General features: G+C 34.6%; 1 protein-coding gene across 1 annotated transcript in view; it reads right to left on the bottom strand.

Annotated features, from left to right (window-relative positions):
* Nucleotides 1-25,878, bottom strand: part of PARPBP (PARP1 binding protein) — a 93,320-nt gene that overhangs the window by 19,578 nt on the left and 47,864 nt on the right. The gene's annotated exons all lie outside the window — the stretch shown is intronic.

Genomic DNA, 25,878 nt, shown 5'->3' with positions numbered 1-25,878 from the left:
TTGCATATTAACCAAACCTGGATATTGACTTGCCTGGAAATCACCTCACTTATTGCCCTAGATTGAAACAGTTTTTAGATCACAACTAAAGAAAAAAATCAGTCTAGCAGTCCATTGCTACATGAAGGTCTGGAGGGCTTGCAGAAGCTTAGTGAAAATTCGGACTATCAACAACTGTAGTTAATAATGTCATGGAAGACATTCTTATCTTATTAGTGAAAAGTTTACACCGAATGTGGAGAACTAAACTGTTGTTTTTTTTATACATGGGCAACTTCATTAAGCTATGTGTGGTTTTGTCCATATTTGCATTGCAATTTCTACATTTGCATTTTCATACTGCTTTACACTTGGTTTAATTCTCACATTATTGCCTAAATGTTGTCTCTTATAACTTTCATCTAAAAAGTGTGTACAGGAGATACAACAAGTAAAAATATGAAGTCGATTAGTGGTGGTTTTAAGCCAACATCTCATCTCTCTGAAAAGAAGTTACCTCTGAGAAGTGTTTTCCCAACTGAGAGGGTGACAGAGCTATTACCATTCCCCGCGGTTCGCACATGTTGCTTGCTGCATCAGCCGTACACATATTCTCTGCCGACTTTCTGAAAAGAACTCATTTGTCATCTCTGTATTTTGACAACCAAAACGCTGAGAAGAAATTGAACAGATCAGGAAGAGATGTGTTAGTCAAACTGAGATAAAACAAAGATTAAAGCGGGATTTTCAGATTACCACTAGGCTGGTTTTGTTTGTTTGGGGAGTGCTTGGACTTAATCTTTAATAAAACAACCATTTCAATTAAAATGCACTGTCTTTGTATCAGACTCCAAGCTCTCCTTGCTTCTCAGCGTGTGCTCTCTCCACTAAGTAATGTTTTCACTCTTTTTGTTTGCTTTATCCTTCTGTTCCATATGCCACCTATTCTTGCTACATGGTGATGTGATGCAAGAGGAAAAGTGGCACACGTCTTCCCAGTCTGTGAAACAAAAAAAGATGGTAAGTCTATTGATTTGGGCATGCTGAGAGATAAAGGTTAGAATGCCATCAGGCTGAACATAGAATGAAACCAGATCTCCCACTGATTCTGCACATACTGCAATTAGCTTAAAATCTGGGTGGGGGAGGAGGCAAAGCCACAATGCCAGATTTTGTGGGGTGCCCAGTGCTACACCTTTAAGCATTCCCTCATCCACCCATGGCACACAACACAATTACAATCACTTGAAGATATTTGGGGTTCAAAAGCAGTCAGAGCATGGAAAACCAGTTATTTCCACCATTAACACACCATAGAGAAGCTGCCAATTTTTTTTCAGTATTTGTCTAGGCTTTAGTATTTCATATATAATTTTCCTTAATTATTTAAGTTTCTGTCATATCTATCATTCTTATTCTAATTCAAGTTACAGAGAATCAGTCTCTTACCTATGTTTGAATTCATATGCTTTTTATTAAAACTACCTGCAGAATACCAACCAGAATTGGTACTCATACTGTGCAAGTGGGAGAATTTTCTTCATTGCACATTCTTCAAACCCTTACTTTAAAAATAATGCTTTATATCATTGCCTTTCCTGCAGATCTTCATCTGGATATTGTTATCACTGTTGGTACTTCCCAGCTCCAAATATTTTTTTGTACACATACCTCCTAGAGCCAAATCAGTCAGTAAATTTCTTGGTAATTTAATATGCTGAAAACAATCCTGTACTGCTTTAAGCACATTCAGTTTTTGTTTTAGTAATCAATAAATAAGCAATTGACTTCAAACAAAGCACTTCAAGTAGCCTTTTATTCAAATCTTACTATTAAACACATTTTCTGCTGGTTTTGTTTAAATAACATTTATCTTTTTTTACCCATCTTTTACCCACCCTTATCTTCATTCAAATATTATCTAGTCTCTGCCATGCCAGCCAGAACCACTGCACCAGTTAATATAAAAATATGTCTTCCTATACTTAATCTCACTTTTTACTCTACCTATCTCACCATCCATATTGTTTAGAATCTCAAAATCAAGAAAATTAAATGGCTCAATTTAATTAGCTAATCCTATCCAAGGCCTCCAGTGAGTCAAGGAATTTCACCAGCATCATACACACTTAGATCTCACATTCAAATATGGACACTTCTACGGCCCTCAGAGGTAACCACTGACATCCAGGGTTTTCCTTCATATCAGTTAACATCTTGTGTTTTTTTACCCTGTAGAATGCCAGCGGAGAGCAAGTCTGGCTCTGAATACTTCTGTAGTTTTGAGGATAAATTCAACCCTCTTGCTAACCATTCTATTCTGAGACAGACTGGAACTTTCCTGGGCACTAAATAAAGAAAATCTCTGGGTTGAACCATCTCTCTTTTAGTCTTTCTGCATTTATATTTTCTTTCTAAAAGGAACAGACTGGTTCTTTAAACTTACTTATTCTAAGCTCCAGTGCAGTAACAGAATTACCAGGATGAAATGCCATCCAAGTCTTTGGCCAAGACTCAGTAAGGTATTTTAATCAGTATAAATATACACCATAAGTAGGTCCATGTAAAAAAAAAAAAAAAAAAAAATTTCTCAATAATGAAAGTGATATTGATACAACTATTAAAATTTGTATTCCAGAAATATTTTCCCTGTAATGTAAGTTTATTAATATAGACATTTTTCTTTATGAACTCATGATATGCCTCTTGCTACTTCAACAAAAGGCACTGAAATGAGTTTTATTCTTCTTAAATTTCTGTCTTTTTTCTTCCTTCACTGACATTCTTCAACAATATTTAATATGTGATACCTTTAAGCTCTATTTTGTTTAAGGATTTTAAATTACTATATGTCTTCCAGATAAATTACAAATTATAAACTTCAGGTTTCCTATATTTCATATAGCTCAAAGTTTTTCCCCTGCCAGAATAAAACTCCCTTGACTAGATTCAGTTTGGCTATTTTCCACTTATGCTGTCATTTCTCTGTTCCTTTATTTTCTTCTATTCCCTTGTCCAATGCAAAAAAAAAAAAAAAAAACCCAAACAAACAAACAACAAAAACCAAAAAAACCCACAAAACCCAAAAATCCACCCAAACTGAAATCAACATATTTTTTCTTTGATTGTTGAAAGAGCATTCTCAAAGAGTAAGATTATTCACTGACTCCTAGAACACAGAGATTTTTAATTTCCTTACACCTTCTGTTTTCTTTATGCAAGTCAATCTTTACTTTTCAGGTAACCTTGTTGAGTGAGAGCTGCCACCACCATTTGTTGAAGTCAGATTCCTAGAAAGTGTATATATAACCACATTAGGCTAATACAATATAGAATCATACAATATTCTGAATTGGAAGGGTCATCAGAGTCCAACTCCTGGCCCTGCACAGGACAACACCAAGAATCACATCATGTGCCTGACCGCATTGACCAAATGCTTTTTGAACTCCAGTGACCACTCCCCTGGGGAGCCTGTTCCAGTGCCCACCACCCTCTGGGTGATAAACCTTTTCCCAATACCCAGCCTAAACCTCCTCTGGCACAACTTGATGGAGTTCCCTCAGGCCCTATCACTGGGGAGAAGAAATCAGTGCCTGCCCCTCCTCATCCTCTCATGAGGAAGCTGTAGACTGTAAGAAGAGAATATTGTGTAAATGTGTTTGAATTTTGATCTGAAAGTAATTTTCCAGTACCTTGACAAACTATTTCTTCAAAAAATGACAATTATTATGTATCTTGTTCTAAAACTATCCTTGCTGACATTATCTCTAGCATTCATCAGTACTGGAAGCACGTTCTTTTTTACTCTCTGCTTCTTTTACAACTGTTGTGTTCTGTGTGAACAGGTTTCTTTGTACAAAAAACAGCAGAGCTAAACATTCTTTCCCATCCCTCATAGTATAATAATTATCCATCCAGAGAATCTCTCATAAAATATTTTTCACACTATATGCCTTCTTGTGTGACAGTAAATCTAGGCCATGAGCAAACTTTGTCTTTCTCCTTGCAGCGCTTTCTATTTCTTCAAGCTTCCCAGCAGCAAATAAACACAGTGATGTATTTACTTAAAGCTGAAAATTTCCAAAGAATATTTTAAAAACCTCTTTTATTATGCCTCTTACATTCCCAAGTGTGAGAAATGAATCACACTGTTTTTATTTTATTATGGATTGGACAGAATAACTTCCCAATATCACTCAGCATAATAGTGTCAGATACAGGTAAATTGTCCCTGGGGGCCTTCATTAAAAAAAAATCAGAATTAAATCCATGACAACACAGTGCTTTTCCAAGTAGCTTGTGATTTCTTCCTGACTTGTTATATCAGTTTCTTAAACTGTCTCAGGCACCAGGAAATGCAAGACTCATTAGATGCATGCAGAACATGCTTGTGCAGATGAGAGATTCTCCAGCTGCACAAAAAGCTGACTTAATGTGCAACATACAATTTGAAAAGTGCTATCAATTTATCAGTGCAAACAGTGAAACAAACAAATGCAATTTTTATCTGGAATGTCTCTTCCATCCTAAAAAAAAAATGTTCAATATCTGGCTAAATAGAATCCATGATAATTTATAATAATAGAGTGGATTCTTTCCTATCCAGCTTGCCCCCTTACCCAGAAATGTCTATTATTTGCTGAATTTCAGAATGCAAATACAGTTACAGATACTGCTCAGCAAGAGACTAAATCTGCAAAATTTTAACCTAAAAGGTTTCAGGAAACTAAAAGACCAAATGTAAAAATGTAAAAGCTAAAACACAACAGTAAATATATAATAACCTATAACAGAAGCCCCTGTAAGACTCTCAGTTTAGAAATGTGTCACGTGGTACCTCAGACTACTGAAGCCTGAACACATTATCAAGGTGATAATACCATAAGATTTGAACATAAATTTTGACAGTAACTAGCATAGTTAATTATGTTATGAGATCATGGAGGAATAATTCTTTCTACTTCTGGAAAATATCAGTGTTTTTCAGAAGGAAATAAAGCAGAATTATCTTTTTGCATCAAATGAAAGGGAATGAATTCTAGCTAATTTGCTAAAAAACAAATAATTCACAACAAAACCAAGAACAGCACTCAAAAATTCCAACACAGGTTTTATATTTACTGCAGCCACTCTATTATGTTACAGTTGGGAAATAGAGCATCAAATGTACAACAGACCTAATGAGAAAGGCACTAACACCAAGAGGAAGTGCTGTCAAGGTGTTTGACATTTATATGATGTCCTTATTCAGTTACAAGGAGATCATCTATCTTTATATGTCATAGGACAATGCCAATTCACTGACTTAAATTTATTGCTTGTGTCCAAGTTTACCTTTAATCACTGTTTTGAATTCTTTATTTGCTGAAGAAATTAATCTGTGTGCTAAAACACATCCATAAAGTCAAACCAGGCTTTTCAGAGTAACTTCAGAAAAAAATTAAGCTATTGCACTCATTTGAACATAGTGGTAGATAAATATAGATGTGTGTGTGTGTATATACATACATGTATATATATATAGGTTGTATTTACCTCACTTATCATACAAGTATGAAAGTCTCAGCCATTGGAATCTACCAGACTGCAAATTCATAAGGTGAAGGACAGTAAGCTGCTATCCTAACATCAGCCTAGAAATCATACTGAAAACACCACCTAGTACCATCCTCAGATATCACAGAGTCCTGAATAGGCCTGAAAACAAAAACAGTAGATAGTTTTCTACAGCCATTGCAAACACTGATCATGTACTACTTTCAACTGCAATCTGAACTACATATCTATCAATAACAGGCTTATTTTTATTATTGTTCTGTCAAAACAGTCTCAGTGGTCTCCTGAAAAAAACACAGATAGAAATTCAGCTACCAAGAGAAATGGTAAAGGGATTTTATCTCTAATAGTCACTTAAGAAACCTCTATCTAGATGGGATCGAAACAGGAACTTAAACCATGAAAGTAACCAAGTGATATTGAATTAGGAGAAATCAGCAATGGCTAATTGCTGAACCCTGTCTTTGTCAGTAGGGCTGCACAACAGAGACTATGCTGTCAAAATGGCAAAAACTTCAATAGAGGCAAAAAAACCTGAGATAGTTCAAAAAATAAACCAGTAATTTTGAATTGCTAACAGAAACCCTTCTTCTGACCACCATCTGGCCAGTAAGATCTAAGAATCTTGCTTTATAAGGGAAGCAAGATCTTCAGATAAGCAAGCTGTAACAACTACACTCTAATTTACCAGCTGATTGAAGTTTTTAACTTCAATTGAAAAAGAGAATGCTTAAATAAAATCATATTGTGAATACAATTCCTTCAGTCTCTGGAGAGTACAACTTTACTCATGTAAGAGGAGAGACTATCATGCAATTTAAAACTGACTTATCAAAACCAAATGGAGACAATGAAAATGTGAATATTCATTAATATCCCTAATGGCACAGAGGGTTTCTGTGCGTAATCAAATGAGATTTGGGCAGTTTTTTAATATGGAAAAGTCAGTACACTAAATTCACATAATTATTTGTCATGCTCTCTGCTCAGAAGAAGACCAAGATTTTGTTTATTTTAAAGGATTAGTAAAATTTACATACGTAGCAGTAAAAATATGGAACATATCATTGTTGATTGAAGAGAAATATTCACAGAACCATGAAATGCTTTGGATTGGAAGGGAACTTCTAAATCATCTAGTCCCAAACACCTTGCCATGAGCAGGGATGCCTTCCATTAAACCAGGATGCTCAAAACCCCATCCAGTCTGGCCTTGAGCACTTTCTAGGATAGGGCAACCACAGCTTCTTTGGGCAACATGTGCCAGTGCCTCATCACTTTCATAAGAAAGAATTTCTTCTTCAACCTAATCTAAATCCACCCTCTTTCATTTTAGGGCCATTCATCTCACCTTAAAATCAAGATCTGAAGAAGATCAAACTTATAGCTAAGAAATTATAGTCCCAGTTTTCAGATGACTGCCTCAAACTTATACTTGGAAAATATGCTATGGACTATTTCAAGAATTTAAACTTGTCCTTGAAAAAAATGTTTTGCTATAGAAGATCAAGTGTGATGTTTAAGTATTATCAAAGCAGCATTTTAAGGAGGAAACATTTCTTCCAAACTCCTCACTTCATTGTTCTAGAGGATGCAGAGGAGTTCATCCAGGGCAGACACTTGAAAAAAGAATGCCAGCTGACCCAGTTACAGCTTTGGGTAAAACATCTAAATATGGTTATCTATAAACAAATACACACACCTATCTCTGTAGAATTTTAGACATCATGAGACACTGAGCAAATGATTTCTGATTTCTGCTAACTTTAGCTTCCTACTTTAGCTTAGCATCTGCTTGGTTCACTATAGAAAAAAAGAGAGGAATTTCTTTTCTCCACTGTGCATTTGCACTCATTCACCACAACTACATGCAAATCTTGAAAACTGTAGTTTCAAGCCAGTTTCACCATCTCTTAGCAGAGAAAAATGTCTGCTGAAAGTATCATAAATTTATCCTGCCATCATCATAGATATGATGAACTATTTTAAATATTAATGCTTCACCTCCCCATTAGCACAAAATCTAGGAGACTGAGAAATCCTAACAAGGCTTATTATAGTAATTTAGAACACCTTATCACTCATATAACATCGTACTATAGATTCAAAATTACCCAGTGATAAATTTGTCACATCCTAATACAAAAACACTACAGTAAAGAAAAAAAATGAAAAAAGACTGTTATATTTTGCACGTAAATTTCATTAAGCAAGGAGAAATATTCTTCATCTTCAGCCAACTAAATTAACTATTTATTTCCATAAAGCAAATATATTTTTTCCATGTATATATTTCCATATATTCCAATGGAGCCAATTCATAGTAAAATGCATATTCAAAACTAGGGGAGGAAAAGTAGAAGATGGAAAGAAAATACACCAACATCAGAAGCATTAAGGCTTCCTCCAGAATGCTGTACTCAGTTTTTGCATCCAAGTCCAAAAATGGTCTTGAATTGAAACTACCAAAGGGATGCAAAAATAACTGCTGGTCTAGGAAACATGACATTCAACAAAACATAAAAATCTTGGGTTGTTTCAGTCTTGAAAAGAGATGGAAAAGTAAATGAAACACATAAAAAACCTGTTGTCTTCCATTAACTGCACTGTCTGACAATGCAAGTTATATCAATGAATCTGTACAGCACAGACAAATTATTAAACATTTAGCAGAATATTACAGATATGCATAAATTTGAGTTCAAAATTCAGATTCTGCACATTTCTTTTAATTCTTCAAGGAAGATGCTGAAATCTGTTTCTAGTGTAAATTCTGAAATCCTTTATATACACTGCATTAAGTGATGTAATTTACCATAAATTAGAAAAAATCTATCTATATATTTTTTTAAATGTTCCTCTAAACTGTAAATGTATGTGACACAGAAAGCTTTATTTTACATCTGAAAAACAAGAAAGTATTTCCTTTGTGCAAAAGCAATAGCTGAAATTTGAAGGAGGCATAGATTTCAGATTCATGCAGTATCCTTTCTATAGCTATATTATTTTAGGTTCTGTCTTGTCTCAAGCAAATTCTCAGCAGAGACTCAGGGCTACACATGGCCTGCAAAATATTTGGCTCTCTAAAATATATTTTTTCTAAAAAATGCACATTTTTGGTGACTTACCTTTCAATAACACAAAAATCAAGGCCAGTTCCCTACCTCAATAGCAATGGAAATCCTAGGATTTTACACACACTTATTACAGTGCCAGTGTGAAGATATTCACAGTTAGAAGGGTATTTCACTGCTATATTGTTGTTTATTAGAGAGGGGAAAAAAAAAATTAAATCTGATTTCTCCTCTTGGAATTCCACAGATGTAAAGCAGCCAAAAGTGAAAATTTCTGCATAACACAGAATTAAGGAAAACCAGACGGGAAAGGAAAATGAAGTATGCTGAGTGGAAACCTCTAAATGAGAAAGCTTCAGCCTGCTCTGAGCAAGAAAGAGGAGCAGTGACACCAAGGAGAAAACATCCTTAGAACCTGGAGCATAGGGAACATTTGCCAGGGATGACTGACTAGGCTATCTGTAAGGAAGATTATGCAGTGCACATTTGGTTCCTCTGCCCCTTGATTTTAACAAATGCTTTTTTGCTTACTCACTTTCAGCCTTGCCTTTTTATTCCTCTTCTAGCTCACGCCACCCCTGTTTGCTCCTTAGCTTTACTTCTCTAATTTTCTGCAGCAATTTTAGCCTCAGTATATTCAGTGAGCTTCGTTGAATTTGGCACTCACCTGATGATTTAATGTGACAGACACAGAACCTTAAGAAGGTTTGGAGAGAAGTTGCAGCTCCCTGACTTCAGTATAGCTGAATGCATGACAGCTCAAATGTGATGCAATTCTGACCAATGGAATAATACCACTCATATGTTACGTGCAGTGGATGACAGCAGCTCAGAATATTTCAATTATGCATTCCTTATATTAGAAAACTAAAAATAGTTCAGCTATAAGCCTGCCTAAAAGCCCCATCCAAAATAAAGTATGATCAGTTGAAACCTCTCATATTAGTGGAACCAAAGAATGATTTCAGGTCGACTGGTGTTTGGTTTTGTTTTACTAGAAAGACATAGAGCATGACTACTCTGTAAAGCAAATATTTTTACAGTCCATCAACCTTGCAACAGATAAGTAAAAACACAAGTTGGGGAAAAAACATCTACAATCCTTGTGAATGTGTTTATGGCATTCAATTCAGAGAGGAAATCAAGACTTTCAACTTGGACATCTTGTTTTGGAACTGGCTAATTGAACACATAGTGTCTCTCTGTACAATACCAGCTACAGGTTTAGCTCCTACATGTAGCAACTGGTGAAGGCACTGTCAAAAGAAAAATCCTGAGTCTGTGCACAAGAATAAACTGGAAACTTATCCTTCCCAACATTATGAAAAACACACTCATGATATGGCACTGAGCTTTAGAGTGCTAACACGCCAAGGCTCATGCACCAGGCAACATTACTGTCAGCCAATTTTACATGCCAGATGTCTTAGAGGAAATGAGATCCTGGAAGAGAAAAACCAATAGAAAAAAATACTAGATTTATTTCATGAAAACATGATCAAGTTCTTTTAGTGTGAGGAGAAAACTACAGACCAAATTCTGAAAGTCTTAAATACCACTACAGTAAAGAAATTCACTGATTACAAATCATAGATTTTGGCTTGATATGATTGGTGTAAGACAAGACCTGTAGTACCATGCAGTTAATGCAAATGTTATAGGGACAACATTTCCCACAATCACTAAGCTCATAAACACATAGGGAATGAGAATAGGAAAGTGGGGGGAAAGGGGGATTTTAACCATTACCTTAAGTGGGTTTCTATGTAAAGCTGTATTTGATAAATTAAAACATTACCTAAAAGTTAGTAAGAAGAGCACATGGGACTAACCAATAAGATAGAAAAAAAAATCCTCTATTTCCATAGCTAATCCTAGAATAGTTTGGGTTGGAAGGGACCTTAAAGATGATCTGGTTCTTGTCCAAGAGGAGGTATACCTTCTAAATAAGCCAGGTAGATCAGAACCCAGTCCAGTCTGGTCTTGAACACTTCCAGGTATAGGACATCCACAACTTCTCTGGACAATCTGTTCCAGTGTCTCACCACCCTCACAGTGAAAAATTTCTTCTTAAGATCTAAATGGAATTCATGTATCTTCATTTTCAAATCTATCTGAGAAAACTGCGAGGATGCTGTATCCCTCATCCTGAGTAGTTGATAAAAACCTTGATATATTTCAGAGTAAGATGTTTTATTGTCATTCCGATTGGGAACGGCTAGAAAGAACGACACTGGACTCTCATGGGAGTCACAACAGGAGAATTCCCCAGTTTATTGCTTCAGCCCTGTCTTATAGACAGATACGTGGAAAGTACAGAAAAGAAACTCTTATTGGCTAGCAAAGTGCTACATTACCATCATTGGTCAGGGGCACTCTGCCCCCCTGACTCTCTCCTGCAAGGAGAAACAAGAGGCTGCAAAACAACACCTGCAAGGCTGTTTAGTATCTCTGAGAATTGTTTTAATTCCTTCTCATATTTTTCCCAGGATACTTTCTCAGGCAGCCTGAGGAGCCATGCGGCCTGCAATTTGTACAGGCACTGTGGTTCAGATTTAGCATCCATATTTTATTACTTATTTTTTTTATCTTGCTTATTTTACTTACTTATTTTATCTTGCTATTTGTATGAAATTATGGTTCTTGTAAGTCATACTTCAATGGAAAAAGAAAAAAGTATTCTACTATTGATTTTTCTGCTGTTTGCATTTATGTGTGTAAAATTTGCAAGGAAGAGCCTTCCACACATTTCTTCAGGATGAAATTCTAAGATGCTTGACCAGAGTGAGATGCCACCAAAGTAAGAAAACCTGATCTAGATTTAGCACTTGTTACTATAGGTGAGCCCCATAAAAATTCTGCCTGATCTGTTTCATTTGAAGACACATTTCTTGTCTGTCCTTCAGTGACATCTATTGAAAGATGGTGCATAGAGAAGACTAGATATTAGTGCAAATTTGCAACTGGAAAATAATTATCCTTAGAAGTTAAAAATTATTAAGGGGAAGAAAATTTTGAAGTAAGGCTAATTAGGAATCTGATAAGTGTTACTGAAAAAATAAGTTAGAAAAAAACATAGGTAGCTACTGACAGTGGTTTTACATTTCATAAAGGTTATATTGGAGATTATTTATCATTTATTTTCAAGGTAATGCAGACATACTGGAAAAGGCAGAGAGAGAAAATGCTTTTTGGCCATTTTGAGGGAGTGAAGAACAGTATCAACCAAAAGGAAATGATTGTATGAACAAGGTGAGTCAAGATGAGATTTTTCTAGTGCTGGTTATGTGAAAAGACATCTCCTGACAGCAGAAATCAAAGTGCCCTTGAAATAAATGTAAGTAAATGAAATTAATGAAATTTTACTATTCCACAGCATTAATTACAACCATTTCACCTTAACTGCAGACTTACAGTCTTGCTTACACAACTTACATAAATTTACACAACTTCTGTAGTTGTTAAACTACAGTAGGTGTTACAGACACCTACTGCATTTTTTTTTCATTTTTTTAAACTGGAATGAGAAATATTCAATTATTATACACACTTTACACACTAAAATGACATGCAGAGGTGCTAGGAGATATTTTAATAGGGAGGGGGGAAGAATGTGATGGTTTCAGGATCAGCATATCTACAATAAAATTATTAGGAATAATAAAAATACATGAATAATGAAGCTGGGATAAACTTTGGAATTGTATTTAAAATATGGTTTCCTCACCTAAATAAAAATAATTTCCTATTTTTGACATATGAGGAAAGAGTGAGAGAGCTAGGATCATTTAGCCATGAGAAGAAACATTCGGGGGAGAATGTGTATAAATCTCATATGCAAGCCGCTACAGAAGACCAAGCCAGGCAATTTTCAATAGTAATCATTGAAAGTTAAAGAGGCAACAAAGGCAATTGCTCTCATATGCAACAAAACCCCTTTTTTAATGTCAGAGAGTTGAACACCAGAACAGGTTGCCCAGAGAAGTTGTAAAGTCTTCACGCCTGGAGATAGCCAAGCCCACCTGCAAATTGCTTTGACCTCCAAAACAGTGTGCTGTAGTTGACCCTGCCTCGAGCAAGGAGGTTGATCCTTTCCCACCTCAGTGAGTCCATGCTTTTGTAACAACAGAATCAAATAAATGAGGTTTATTTGATAAAAATTACAGTAGATAATTAAAAGTTAGAGTAACTAATTAATGACTTGAATTTATATTTGCCAAATGAAGTATAATAGAAGTATAGATACTTTAGCAAGAAGTGGATAGGTAAACAAATCTCAACAGCAAAGTTTGCTGTGTCTCTTTCCATAATGACCAGCTTCTCTCATTCTAAAAGAACTATGAAAGCAAGAATTATTTTGAATTTCTAGGTCTAACAAGTAGCGTAGAGATGTCATCTAATAGTATGTTGAAAGTAATTTTAGTATATTTGATTTATTCAACACTATCTGCAACAGGTTTGCCTTAGCTAAATGAAGAATATGACAGATCATTGAGATAATCTAATATTCCCCTGTCCCACAAGGTCTCTTACAGCTTCTCACCTATTTTAAAGCTTTAACTGTTGACCATTTTGTATCTGAACTTCCCCAACTTTATGCTGGACTATTATTAAAAAGAGGTTGCTGATTAGCTAAGACCGCAACTGCCTCTTCACAATATATTCTTGATAGTTTTGCCATAAAAATGGAATCTCACTTTCATGTAAGAAAACATAAGCAAAGGAAATGCCAACAGCATGACACCTTCTAAATGGAAACATCCACATCTTTTTGGGTTTATTTTCAAACTTCACAGAAGTAAATGTAGATTAGTAGCTATCAATTAAGCACTCTTTGTAGATGTTCAACATTGAAGAAGAATTATAGGTGGCTAAACTGTGCCAGGATGTCTCTTTAAAGAACATTTACTTGTGTTAGAGCCATGTAAACCCCCATAGTGAACTGTATCAAATGTAGACATTTTATGTCAACACAAAGATTTAAAGGAAGCAATATTATTTCTGGTATCACTAGCAAAATAAAAGGTAACTCTAGAGAAGAATATTAAAACTATCAAAATAATTGAGAATCATCAAAATTAAAAGAATATTCCATTGCTTCCAAGAGGATGTTTCATATTTGGATTAACACACATTCCCACTGTGGATGAGCCTTCCCCAATATTTTTTAACATCTTACTTGACCTACATTTAAAACCAACATTGAAATACTCATATTCCCGTGTTTGCAAATCAATAAAATTCTCCTAGAAGTTTCTAGTCCAATGTCCTTGAAAGCACTTTGATGATGAAGAAAGCAGTAACCAGCTGCTGCTTCACAGATGCTGAAAAAGCATGGAACAAATGATACTGATTGTAATGATATGTTGCAAAAGCAATAGCAGTAGAGCACTTCTGTTGAAGACAGCCTTCCTGTTAAACAGAAGACCAAGCACAGACTCTTCCTCTTGTTCTGTATAATATCACTGCTACAGATTGCAAATCTCTTAAAAAGCCAACAGGGTTTCTGACTAAAATTGAAAAGAAATTAGAAGACATCCAGCTAAGGGCCAAACAATATGAGCTGAGACTCCAGTGTTAGTGGAAATTATATAAAGCTTTCAGTTAGCTAGTAGGAAATGGGAATTGCAATCAGACAACATCCAAGTACAGATTTCTTAAATTTAAGTTAATTTACTAAAGTTATTTTATTTTCCTTAAATTTTGCTTGAGACACATTTCTACTGAGAGCTACAAATCTTACTTTCCTGTTTTCTAAAAGATATATTCATTTTTCTTAAAACATTAAAACATATTTGATTGAAAACTGGAGGTTTTCTGCTGCCCAGAAAATGCCAACATCAAAAAAACCCCAAAAACAACAAAAAATCAAAACCACAAAAAAAACCCCACAACCAACAACAAATAAAAAAACCAAAAAAAAAACCCCTACCAAATAAAAAAAAAAATACAGGAAAATAAAAATCCAGGTAAGAAAAATATAAATACCAATTAACAATTAATTACACAAGATTTTGGTTTTCCAGTAGAGAAAAAAGTGTTCTTACAGTGTTTGTTGGCCCAGACTAAAAACATAATTTGACATGGTGCAGAATGAAGCCATACTAAAATCTTGGAGGAAATACAAGATGTCAGCCATCTTAGGAGAAATAAGTAATTGAATCTCTCTGCCAAATTTTATGCACTTGGAAATACTGGCACTGACAATAACACCTAACATCTTTTAAAAAGTATTACTTACAGTGAAGAATACTCCTTTCAAAATTTATTACATTTGTACAACAAAGGTAAACACGTAAAGAGTTACTATCATTGCTGCAGTGACGGTTCTCTGAAGAAATATGTAACTTATAAACAGGGAATGGTGAATTGTTAACAAACAGATTTTACGTTCTGTACAACGGAAAATGAAGTTTTGGAATTGAATGGGTAAGTAAATAATTTTAAAGATGAGAAATTCACATTCTTTGATGAAAGATGATTACAAAGTTTGGACCACCTCTGAATAGTCAAGGACCATTGGTTGAACTACACCAAAACACATTTAATAACAAAAAGGGAGGGAAAAAAGTGGGAATAAATGAATACTTATTTCAGACCATCTCAAATACCAAGAACAAAATCATGTCACCAAAGTGCATGTAAAGAATTTATCTGCCTATCTCTTGGGCTCACAGATCTCTAATAAAAACTACAATTGAATTTTTAATTTCTGAACATGTATTTATTGCAGTTGAGATTACACAAACCTGATGGAATCAGCTGCATGACTAAGCAACATCCTCACTGGGTCTAATATTTTTCAGGGGAATCAATCTGATAAGAAAAGAGCAACATTTTCTGTCAAAAAAATTCAGACTTTTGAGTTTATTGACAAACCTGACAGGTAGTTTATTTAAAGCTTATTGAAGTCCAAGATGCAATTACTGTAATAGTTGAATGCCAGATCAAGAAAGGAACTCTTCAACCTTGTTATGACTGAGTTATGCCACAGCTGGGGCAGTTTCAATCTCTTAACACTTAATTCACTGACTCTGATAAAAGGTCAAGATCAGAGACTCTTTGGGGTGAAAATGTGCTGTTTATCCCTGAGAGAAAGATCACCTCTCTGTACTGTCTGTGCCTGGTTTTGGATAGGTCAATATTACATAAACTTCCAAAAATTACATCAGTTTCGGTGGGTCTGCAGGTATATTTCCATTATCACCACAGCCAAAGGTGCTGCCAGACTTCATACAGATCTTGACAGAAGCAGGCAGAAACTGAGACTTAATTGAAAGTCTTTTAACTTTCTTCTGCCTCTTGGTTCTAAGGCTTGTACTTGGCCATCATATTGCACCAGATACTCTTTGATAGGGCTCACTTGACCTTATAGTCCTCTGTTCCTGACAATCATTTTTTTCCATTTTCTTACTGCATATGAAATGCAATAAAACTTAAATGACCTTAAATAATTTTGCTTCTCTCAGGAAAGTTCCACCTTGGTAGCTACATAGACCCATCAGCTGAAGAATTCCAAAGCACAATTCTAATTCCAAGCTCCTTCTTGCCGACTCCGCTGTTCACAGCAGGGCTGCTTCCTAAATTCTAAAAGAAAAATACCTGATTAAAAAAGAAAACCCTGATTTTTAAACCCATTAACTCCTTTCCATTATTTAATTGGCATTTCCACAGGATTCTCTCTTACATGTATTGTAACTTCAGAGCCAGCCTCCTGTCTGGGGACCCAAATCTCCATGCTGCCATCCGAAGTCAGATCATGGAGCAGAAGCAGGTTGCTCTCTCAAGAAACAAAGAACTACTCTGACAAAGTTATACACAGTAATTCTAAATGAGAAACTGTCATGGTAGTTTTTTTTCTTATGATGGTCAATCTTAAAAATGCTTTAAAGTATTTCCCCATCTGCAAGTTTCTTACTACATTTTCATAAAAGCCAAGATTTCAATTTTAAAATGTCACATATATATATATACACACCATTAATTCTTACTGCATCTGGAATTGTTTGCTGCTTTAATTGATTCTTTAAATTTTAAGATATTTGCTTAGCAAAGGTTATTGTGGGCAGACAAGATAGACTTCTAATGCCTGCATTCAAAATTTTAAAAAGGAGGATGTAATGAGTCAGAATTATGAAACAATGCAAGAAACTAAATCTAGTAGTTTGGTCTACATTCTAACTAGAGTTATTTGAATTACTTTTGGCACAAAATATGGCTAAATATACTTATTAATTTTCATAACTATGCATTCATCTGGAAAAGAGATATTAATATCTCTGGCACAAAAAATTCAAAATCTAAGACAATCCTTCCCCTACAGTCTTTTTCAGTGTTTTTCCATCACACTGAAATCCACATTACTGCAAGAAAACAAATATATTATTCTACTAAGTACAAAATAGCCAGACTCCGTGTAAATGTCAGCTCTTCTGACTAGCTCTTTTTTGTTAAATAGGAAAAAGTTAAGATCGCAACAAAAAAAAAAGGAAAATAAACCTCTTTTACTTTCAATTACCAAATTCTTTTCATCTTTAAATAAGAAAAATGCTCATCTTTGTTGCTATCAAAATGCTACCATGACAAATAGAAAACTTAATTGATAAGCAAAAAAATAGTCCAAGAAGAAAATTACTTTCATCACCCAGATCAAGAAGTATCAAGTTCTAAGTAATACACAGAAGTTAGAAAAAAGTGCTGGTGTGGATCTTCTGCTTTGACAGCTATTAATCAGAAAAACTTAGTATTTTAAGTATGCTTTTCTCATTCTCAGACTTCTAGTAACTTTATAGATTTTTGACAGTCATCCAAATTCACCAGTGCATAGCAGCAGCAAGTAGCTACAGAGATGTTAATATCCTTTCTTGTAAAAGTAATGTATTTAAAAGTCATAGTAACTTCAGAAGGAGTAATTATGCTTCTAAGTACTTTGAGTTTACTCAAGTTCCAAAGTCATATTTCTGGACTATACTTGAGCACTTTTAAACGAGATTTGGAGCCCAGTTTTGATGTAGTCTAAATTTAGTTTTAAGCAGCTCTGACCTACCCAAGCTACACTGATCCAGGCTGATGCAGTGAAGGTTAGGTTTTTGGAGGTTGGGTTACAATTTTTGTTTTCCTGTTTAACAAATTAAAATTGCTTTTAAAATAAACCAGTACATAAGGATACAGTAAGAGATATTGGAATAGTATAACTTTTTGTGTTTTAAGTGTCTAGGCTAAGCTTAAAAGGCTGATATATTCCTTATTTCATGCTCTATATGGTTGCAAGCACAAGAAGTCTCCAAGGCAAAAAAGAACTAACCATGATAGTGTTATGAGCATTGGGCAGAATAAGAGATTGTGAAGTTTGGAGTAGAAAAAACTGAGAGATTAAAATTTGTGTGGTGGAAATCCTCTCAGTTTTTCACAAAACATGAATCTGAAATATATATTCATATGTAACAGCTTTCAGTAAACAAAACTCTAGGTGCAGCTATCTAGATTCAAGATCCTGAACTATCAGCTGCTAAATCAGGTTCACATCTATTTACACTGAATATTCACCATCTAGAAAAATAAATCATAATATATTGTTGCATCAATTTCTGTGAAGGATAATCAAAGCTTATAACTTTGCCAGAAGAATCTGTTTTATCTGTATTTGGCCAAAGTATTGTAACTTGCTCAATTTACAGAAACTATATTTCCATGGAATTAACCTTAATTTTTTTTTTTTGGTCCCTATAAATGAAATCACAGTCTCTTTTGCTTATTCACTTCCAAAATAATGCTTGCTTTGTTATAAATAATCTAACGTGAAAAACTATATACACAGTGAATTCTAGGGAAAGATCTGTGTATACCAGAAAGCAATGGAGGTTACACTTCTCATATCCCCAGTTAAGGCTGCCTAAAAAAGCAAACAGTAAGTCAGAAATGGAGGTATGCCCTGTCTCCTTAAAATGTTACCTTGCCACATAAAGGAACTAAGGTTTAACTGAGGACTAACTTTATTTAACCACCTGCCAATATTGCCATCATGATCATACCAGTCCTTTTAGCCCATTTAAGCAACAGAAAATGGAAAAGCAAACTCTGACACAGCAGCAGTAGAGGTACCACTTTATCCTATTGACCATGGGAACACATGATAACTTCAACTTGCAACCCAACCCAGAAGCTGATATGCATTTATCACCAACCTAAAGTCATATTCAAGGTATAGGGCTGAACTGTGGTGGGGGGAAGGTCACAGTTCTGCTCCCTGTGCTGTGTCTGTTCAAGGACAGAAGGAAAGTTTCAAAGCTGAATCAGTACCTTTTACCAGCACTAAATTAATATTTGGAAAAACAAGACATAAAAAGGCAATGATTATAATATTCTAAATGAGAGGCAGTCCTCTAGGCCAACTATTATTATTTTGCCTTCAGGCTGCAATTCTTTATGCCACTAAGCTTCTGGTGACTCACACCACCATATTGTACCAACAATGCTCTCAAAATGCAAATCGCTAATAACTTCTTTTAGCCCAATACAAACCTCGGAACAAGTATAATTCAGTGCAGTATTTTAAGCAGTGCCATAAACATCTTTGCTTTTAACTTTAAACTAATGGCACTCAAAGTTTTATCTCATGCCTAAAGCTATTATCATACTGAATAGCTGTGATATCATATTTGGAAAAGAGTACCATTCTTGCATATGGCACACTGCCATAACTTCACAGAGTTAACATACTTTTAATATACTTGAATGGGTATCAGTAGAACACAACAAATGCTTTCCCTTTTTAAATATATTTCTATTATTTTTACAACTTTACCATTTTCAACTATTTGCCTTATTGTGAGCAACTATTTCTGGAAAATCATCCTGTACACTGATACCTGTTGCACTGGGAATAAACACAAGGAATTAAGATATCTGTGTGCAGTTGCAGGACCGTGATATTGTTATGCTCATGGAGACATGGTGTGATGTCTCATACACCATGAAACAGATGGAAACAGGGTCTTTACAAAGGACAAGCCATGAAGATGAGGTAGTGGAGATGTCCTTTATGCCACAGAACACTTGGAATGCATGGAGGCAACTGAGAGCATCAAAGAGCAGCCCAATGTGGGTGACATTACATTGGATGTCTGCTCTAGGCTACCTGGCAAGGAAAAACAACCACATGAGACCTTCTACAGACAGCTAGAACAGGAATTCTGATCAGGGGTACTATTTTAACTTAGTGAAAAGTAAAAGATGTTCCAACAAAAATAAACAGCATGCAGATCACCTGACTCTTGGGCCACACATAGAAGACTAGCCTCACATTAATTTGGTGCCTTTTTCCCACTATTTTCAGATCAGACAAGGCTAGGTAATAAATTCAGTTTCTATTCAGATACAATGTTAAACCACGAGTACATTTCTCAGTGAATAATCTACAGGTGAATAAATTACTTAAGTCTAGTGAGGCACATGTAAAATATGCAGTGCAAATGTACTCACTTCTCATCAATTTTTGGAGCCAGACAGCTATAAACCAAAGAACTGAACAGGATGGTAGGTGCCAGAGAGAAAGCACTTGTTTCCCAGCCTTCTGCTAAATAAGTGGTTTTTTTCAAATCAGTGTTAGATAGTATTACATTAATGCAATTTTTTTTCTTTTGAGGATAAAATTAAATGCTAGTGACAAGAACTACTGTTTACCATCATTGCACTAAATTGCCTTGATCACGTATGAAATCATTAAACTGGAATAGGAAAAGACCTGTTATAATGTTGCTGGCAATACCACTGTAAAATATCACCTATCCCAGTACAAAACAGCAGTTGATGAGCAGATACACACTGACATTAAAAAACGTTTTAAGGAACTTTGATGGCAATAGAACATAGAGTGTGGCAATAGAGTGTTAGCACCACTGCTGCATAATGCAGGAGTTACCAGTTAATCACCAGCTCTACTGTTGACATAAGTTAGAAATGGGGTTAAGGGCTTTGTTGCTATAAATCCACTTTACCTTCTATTCTCTAAAGAGGATGAAGCAAATGTGATTATTTACCATCTCATTTTCAGTAGCTCTTTGTCACCCCTTTCATAAATAGAATTTCTGCTACTGTAGTTTCTCACTTTCAGAAGCACTTAGCATAAACACAGAATAAATTATTAACAAAAAATTATTTTTATGGCTGTGTTTATATGTATTTTACATGAAAGATCACACTATAGCAAGTGTTCTAATCAAAATGGAATAATTATATATCTGTGAATGCTTCAGACAGATCTTATTTTGATTCTTTTATTTAGTGCTTAACTAACACATTTCACTTCTGAAAGTGACAACTGAACTCCTTGAATAAATTACACAAAATCTACTTACCTTATTTACCTCACCCAAACCATTATACATATCAGGGAAGTGAAGAATTAAAGAACACAATTACATGAAGCTTCACTTATTAGCTAAGTACAGGACCAGCTCCTCTTTTAAACTTTGCCACTCATAGTTTATACTCCTACCACTGAATTACTCATTGACTTATTGGTTTAGAAGGCATAATTCTCCAACGTAAGAATATTTTCAAGGACTACAGATAAATTATGTGGTAGACAAATGAATTTAAAGATAACAAACTGTATTCTATAATTTCTTAGTGTTTTGTTTTTCAAAATTATCTCCCCAATTCCCTTTATAATCTATTTTAATTCACCACTTAATTGTATTAGTATTTTTAACCTCTTTTCCTTTATCTTAAAAACAGGTATTGTATATATGTAGGCAATTATAAAACAGCATGTTTCTTCACTACCCTAAAACTAAAACAATATTTTTGAAAGTGAATTTGAAATATGCTAGAATAATGGCAAATTACTAGAGCAGATACAGAAATTATGTCAAGAATTTTACAAATTTTATTACACACACTGAGAAAAAAAACTAACAAAACTGACAGAAATTATCAGGAAACCTTAAAACTACAATGCCTCTTATGAAAAATGCAAGAATGCTGTATTGGAGAGAACATCCCAATTCTTGGAATAAACAATACAGAAATAGTGGAGCATGTTACACTAATAAAAAAATTACAACAGACATAGAAAGATTAGACTGTAGAAGCAAAAAAATGGCTCTTAGCATCCAGAAACAATTCTGTATGTTGTATGCCAGAGAGAAAATCAAATGTAATACCTCTTGCATACCTACCTATGGCAAATGAAAAAAACAGCAGAGTTCTGGTTATTACTGTTAAAATCTAAAAATACAGCCTCTATTCTCTTCTACTCCAAAGTGTTCTGATTATGTAAAAAAAAAAAAATCAAATACTGGGCTGCAGTCATACTCTCAAATATGTTGTGCATTAATCTAATCACCTTTGCAGGTGTTTCTTCTGTTTACAGGATACATTTTCCAGTGGGTGAATATGCAGCCAGTCATGCTAAAAGAGGATTTTCAGACAGACACTGTGCAGGTCAGCTTCTTGCTTTAGTGTTGCCATTGGGACACTTCACTACCCAAATACAGGGGCTGCATAAACTGGAGGATTGATTTCTCATTAGTTTTGTGAATATCAAGCACCACATCAAAAATTACATAACACACTTCATGCTCATCCAAGCTTTATAACAAAACAGAGGAAACAAAACCAAAAAGCACTGCATTTACTTTTATCTTAAGTGTTGCAACTGATTTGCCAATTAAATCTCCTTCCTACTTGGGAATCCTACAGGAACAGAAAACACATAATTTACCATAGGTGTTTATATGAATCTCTGATTAAACTTTGACTCATCTATCGAAGAAAACATTGGTATCTCACTTATTCCCAGAAGCACAGGAGTTCCCATGAACTTCCTGACCTATCTTGCATTTTCAACTCAATGTCAATTTGAAAAGTTCATTTCTTTCCGAGGCTCTGCAAAAAGAATATCATTAAACAAAATACAGTTCCAGAACTCCTGATTTTAATTTACAGACTAACCAGGAATATTAGGAAAGAACATACAATTTAAAAGCAAGCTGTGTTATAAGAAAAGATTACAAAAAAAATGAAGGAGCAGCATTATTTTTGTGAAGGTAAAGAATAAAGGAGCCATGGTCCTCTTTACACCTGTAAAAATAATATCAGATATGCAGGTACTATCAGTAAGTACAGAGAAGTTCTGTTTGCTCAACATGCAGGGGTCACACCAAGAAAGGACTTAGAGATGAACAGAAAAAAATCAGCAGTAATGAAAGGAACCACTTTTACCTGACCAAGAAAAAAGTGAACAAAAATTGTTCTCCAAATAGGGCATAGCATATGATCACCTTGAAAGCAAAAAAGTTACATTTACAGCATATAGCCTTTCCTCATCAGCAAGACTTACAAGCCTCTCTAAATCACAAACTAACCTTACAACCCTCAACACCAGCTGGCAGAAGTTATCCTCTAGGCTTTCCCTTTGGAAGCCTCCAAGGACATGTGTTCTTGTGCCTAGACTAGTGAACATAACCCTTTCCTACAAGCTAGAGTGCTCACGATTACAATTATCACTTACACACTTAACTGGTATCTTACTTGTCTTTTAGAAAAGTAGCCAGCTGTCTCCAAGATATTGCCAGACACTCAAAGGGGATGCAATATAACAAAATTTATTACCGACCTTTGACTGCATTATCTACCTTTGGACACCCTTTGTAAACACTAACATGCTCAGCATGCGGGGATTCCAATAATTGCTGTTATTAATTTTATAAACTACATTACAATTCTCCACATCAATTCACCTCCAAGTACTCTGACTCTAGCCTGAGTTCTAGTCAGTCATATGCCAACAACATTTGTTTCTTAAGCCTGTGACATTTTAACATGCAAGATGACGTACATCATTGTCTGGCTAAGCCAGAAATATCAGGGCAAAAAATCTCAATGAGGCTCATTTTTCAGTCCCAGAATACTCAAAGAAAACTAATGTTACTATGTTTTTTAATATGTGTACTTGTACACAGATGGTTTGACTTTAATGAAGCTATTAGTGGTCAGTACAATAGGTATTTTGGATTTATATTAATTTTCTACCTATGAGATCCTTTGGACTATTGCTAATTAAATATTCTCTTGGATTTTTGACCAAGGAAAGGTAGAAAGATGCATTCAGACCTTTTAATTCTTAAAACAATTGTTCTATAGGAGGTAAATATATAGGGAATGCATTCAATGATCCCACTTATGTCATGGATTTGACATTTGTGAGACACTAAGATCTCTGCCTCCAACACATGAAATTTCTATGTGACAGAGACCCCCTACGTTTGCAAATTATTGTAAATCTTGGCACATACGCAGGTTACGAAACACTTCATTTTCATTTGCAGACTTAATTCAGCATTTATCATACTTTTCCAAATAAATCATGAAATACATCATCTACATAAGTTTCTTATATTTGTATTTTAAACTATAACTCACAAATACTTCTAACATGAATAAACCCTACTATTTCTCTACCTTTCCACTATTCTATTTCACTATCTGATAGTGAAATTCTACTGTTTCCTAGAACAGGTATGTCTAATTGTAATTTTAACTCCAGTCATCTCTTCTGGTTGATAAAAAGCTTACTGATTTGACAAGCTTAATCTCTAAATTATTAAAAAGAAGAAACAAGTTAGCGTTTAAAAATGAAAGGAAATGTTACTCATCTTCTCTTGATAATGAAAACCAATTTTTCATTAAGCACTACAGCTCTCACAAAAATATGTAAAGTTAATGACAATACCTAGCAAAATGTAGAGCTTGATTATTTCTAATGAAAAATTATGTAAAGAACTGCAATTAAGTCATCGGAAGCATGATTTTGCATAATCATCATGTGGAAAATACTGCAGGGATGATCTTATTCAATATAATCAATGTCATATGTAACTGTTTAGCTTTTGTACCCATTTTAGGATGCTGATGATAAACAATTTCCTTACCATTCTAGAAATGTTTGCCAGTTTATGAAAGAAAATGCGATAACAGGAAAAAATCTAGATGATTGCAATTGACACATTTTCCTAACATAAAAACACTGTTGGTTTTTTGGATTATCTGTGACTTCATCCACAAAAATACTCAAAAGATTATGTAATCAGAAATAATAGTGCAAGGAGAGTGCCAAAAAAGGACTAATACATAATTGTGCTTAAGCAGCAGCTTACTATCAAACTATTACAATAATGCTTAGAAACCTTTCTTTCTCTGTCAACTGACATACGCAACTAGGAGGCAAATAAAATAGCTTGGCATCTAACCTGGACATTCTCATATCTTATCACAGAGTTCTTAACATATTACTCCATGACTTTGAGGACAAAAAGTACTCGGTTCAGAGACAATATTACATATTATACATGAATCAGAAATAAATTCAGATTCAGAAGTCAATTATGACATATTCTTTGTACAAAATTGCCCAGAAGCATAGAACTATACCACATGAATTAAATTCCCTCTATTTTCTTCAATCTCTGTTTCTATCCATGTTCAACAACTCTAGGGAATGTAATAAATGTGAACTTGCTGCCCATTCATTAAATATGGAATGAAAAAAAAAGTTCACCACTTTCCACCAATGAATATACGGCTAAATATGTGACACTTCATAATTTCTCACCAACAAATATAATGTTTCCACTGTCAAAAGTCTTCTGTGTTCTGGAATGTTCTATGGCTTTATTAAATATAGTAACAAACTATGTTAATGCAATTACATTTTAAAATAAACATCATAATAAATATGTGCTAATAAGAACCCACAAAAATGAGAAAAGTTATTAATGGTAAAAACTTCATGCAGAAAGTGGTGATATTGCAAGACAGATTTTTTTACTTGCAAGTCAAAGTGTATCACTTCAGGTTAAAAATGCCTGTGCTAAGTGTTAAACTCAGACATTCATTAAGTGAACTAGAATAATTTTCACTACAAAAGATAAGAAAGAAAACAAATTCATTCTGATCACTTACAGATAATGTTATTAAACTTGTTTCTACTCACTTTTACACCCTGAAGAACGTGTTTTTGTTGAATATTACAGATTGCTTTCTAGATGAACTAATAAATCAGGTAGACAATGCATGTTAAATATATATCTACTGAAACAGGAGATACAAATGAGAGTTAAATTAATGGCATACTAATATTTAGGAAAATCTCAATTTAGCAAACATATTCCCCTGTGGTGTAGAAGTGAATTCAGCAAATCTGAATCCCTCTTTTCCCCAGGACTATCACATGGATTTGACCCAAGCAGAACTCTAACCACAG

Source organism: Cyanistes caeruleus, chromosome 4 (assembly GCF_971803275.1).
Source record: "Cyanistes caeruleus chromosome 4, bCyaCae1.hap1.1, whole genome shotgun sequence".
NCBI classification, from domain to species: Eukaryota; Metazoa; Chordata; class Aves; order Passeriformes; family Paridae; genus Cyanistes; species Cyanistes caeruleus.
This window is presented reverse-complemented; position numbering and strand designations above follow the sequence as displayed.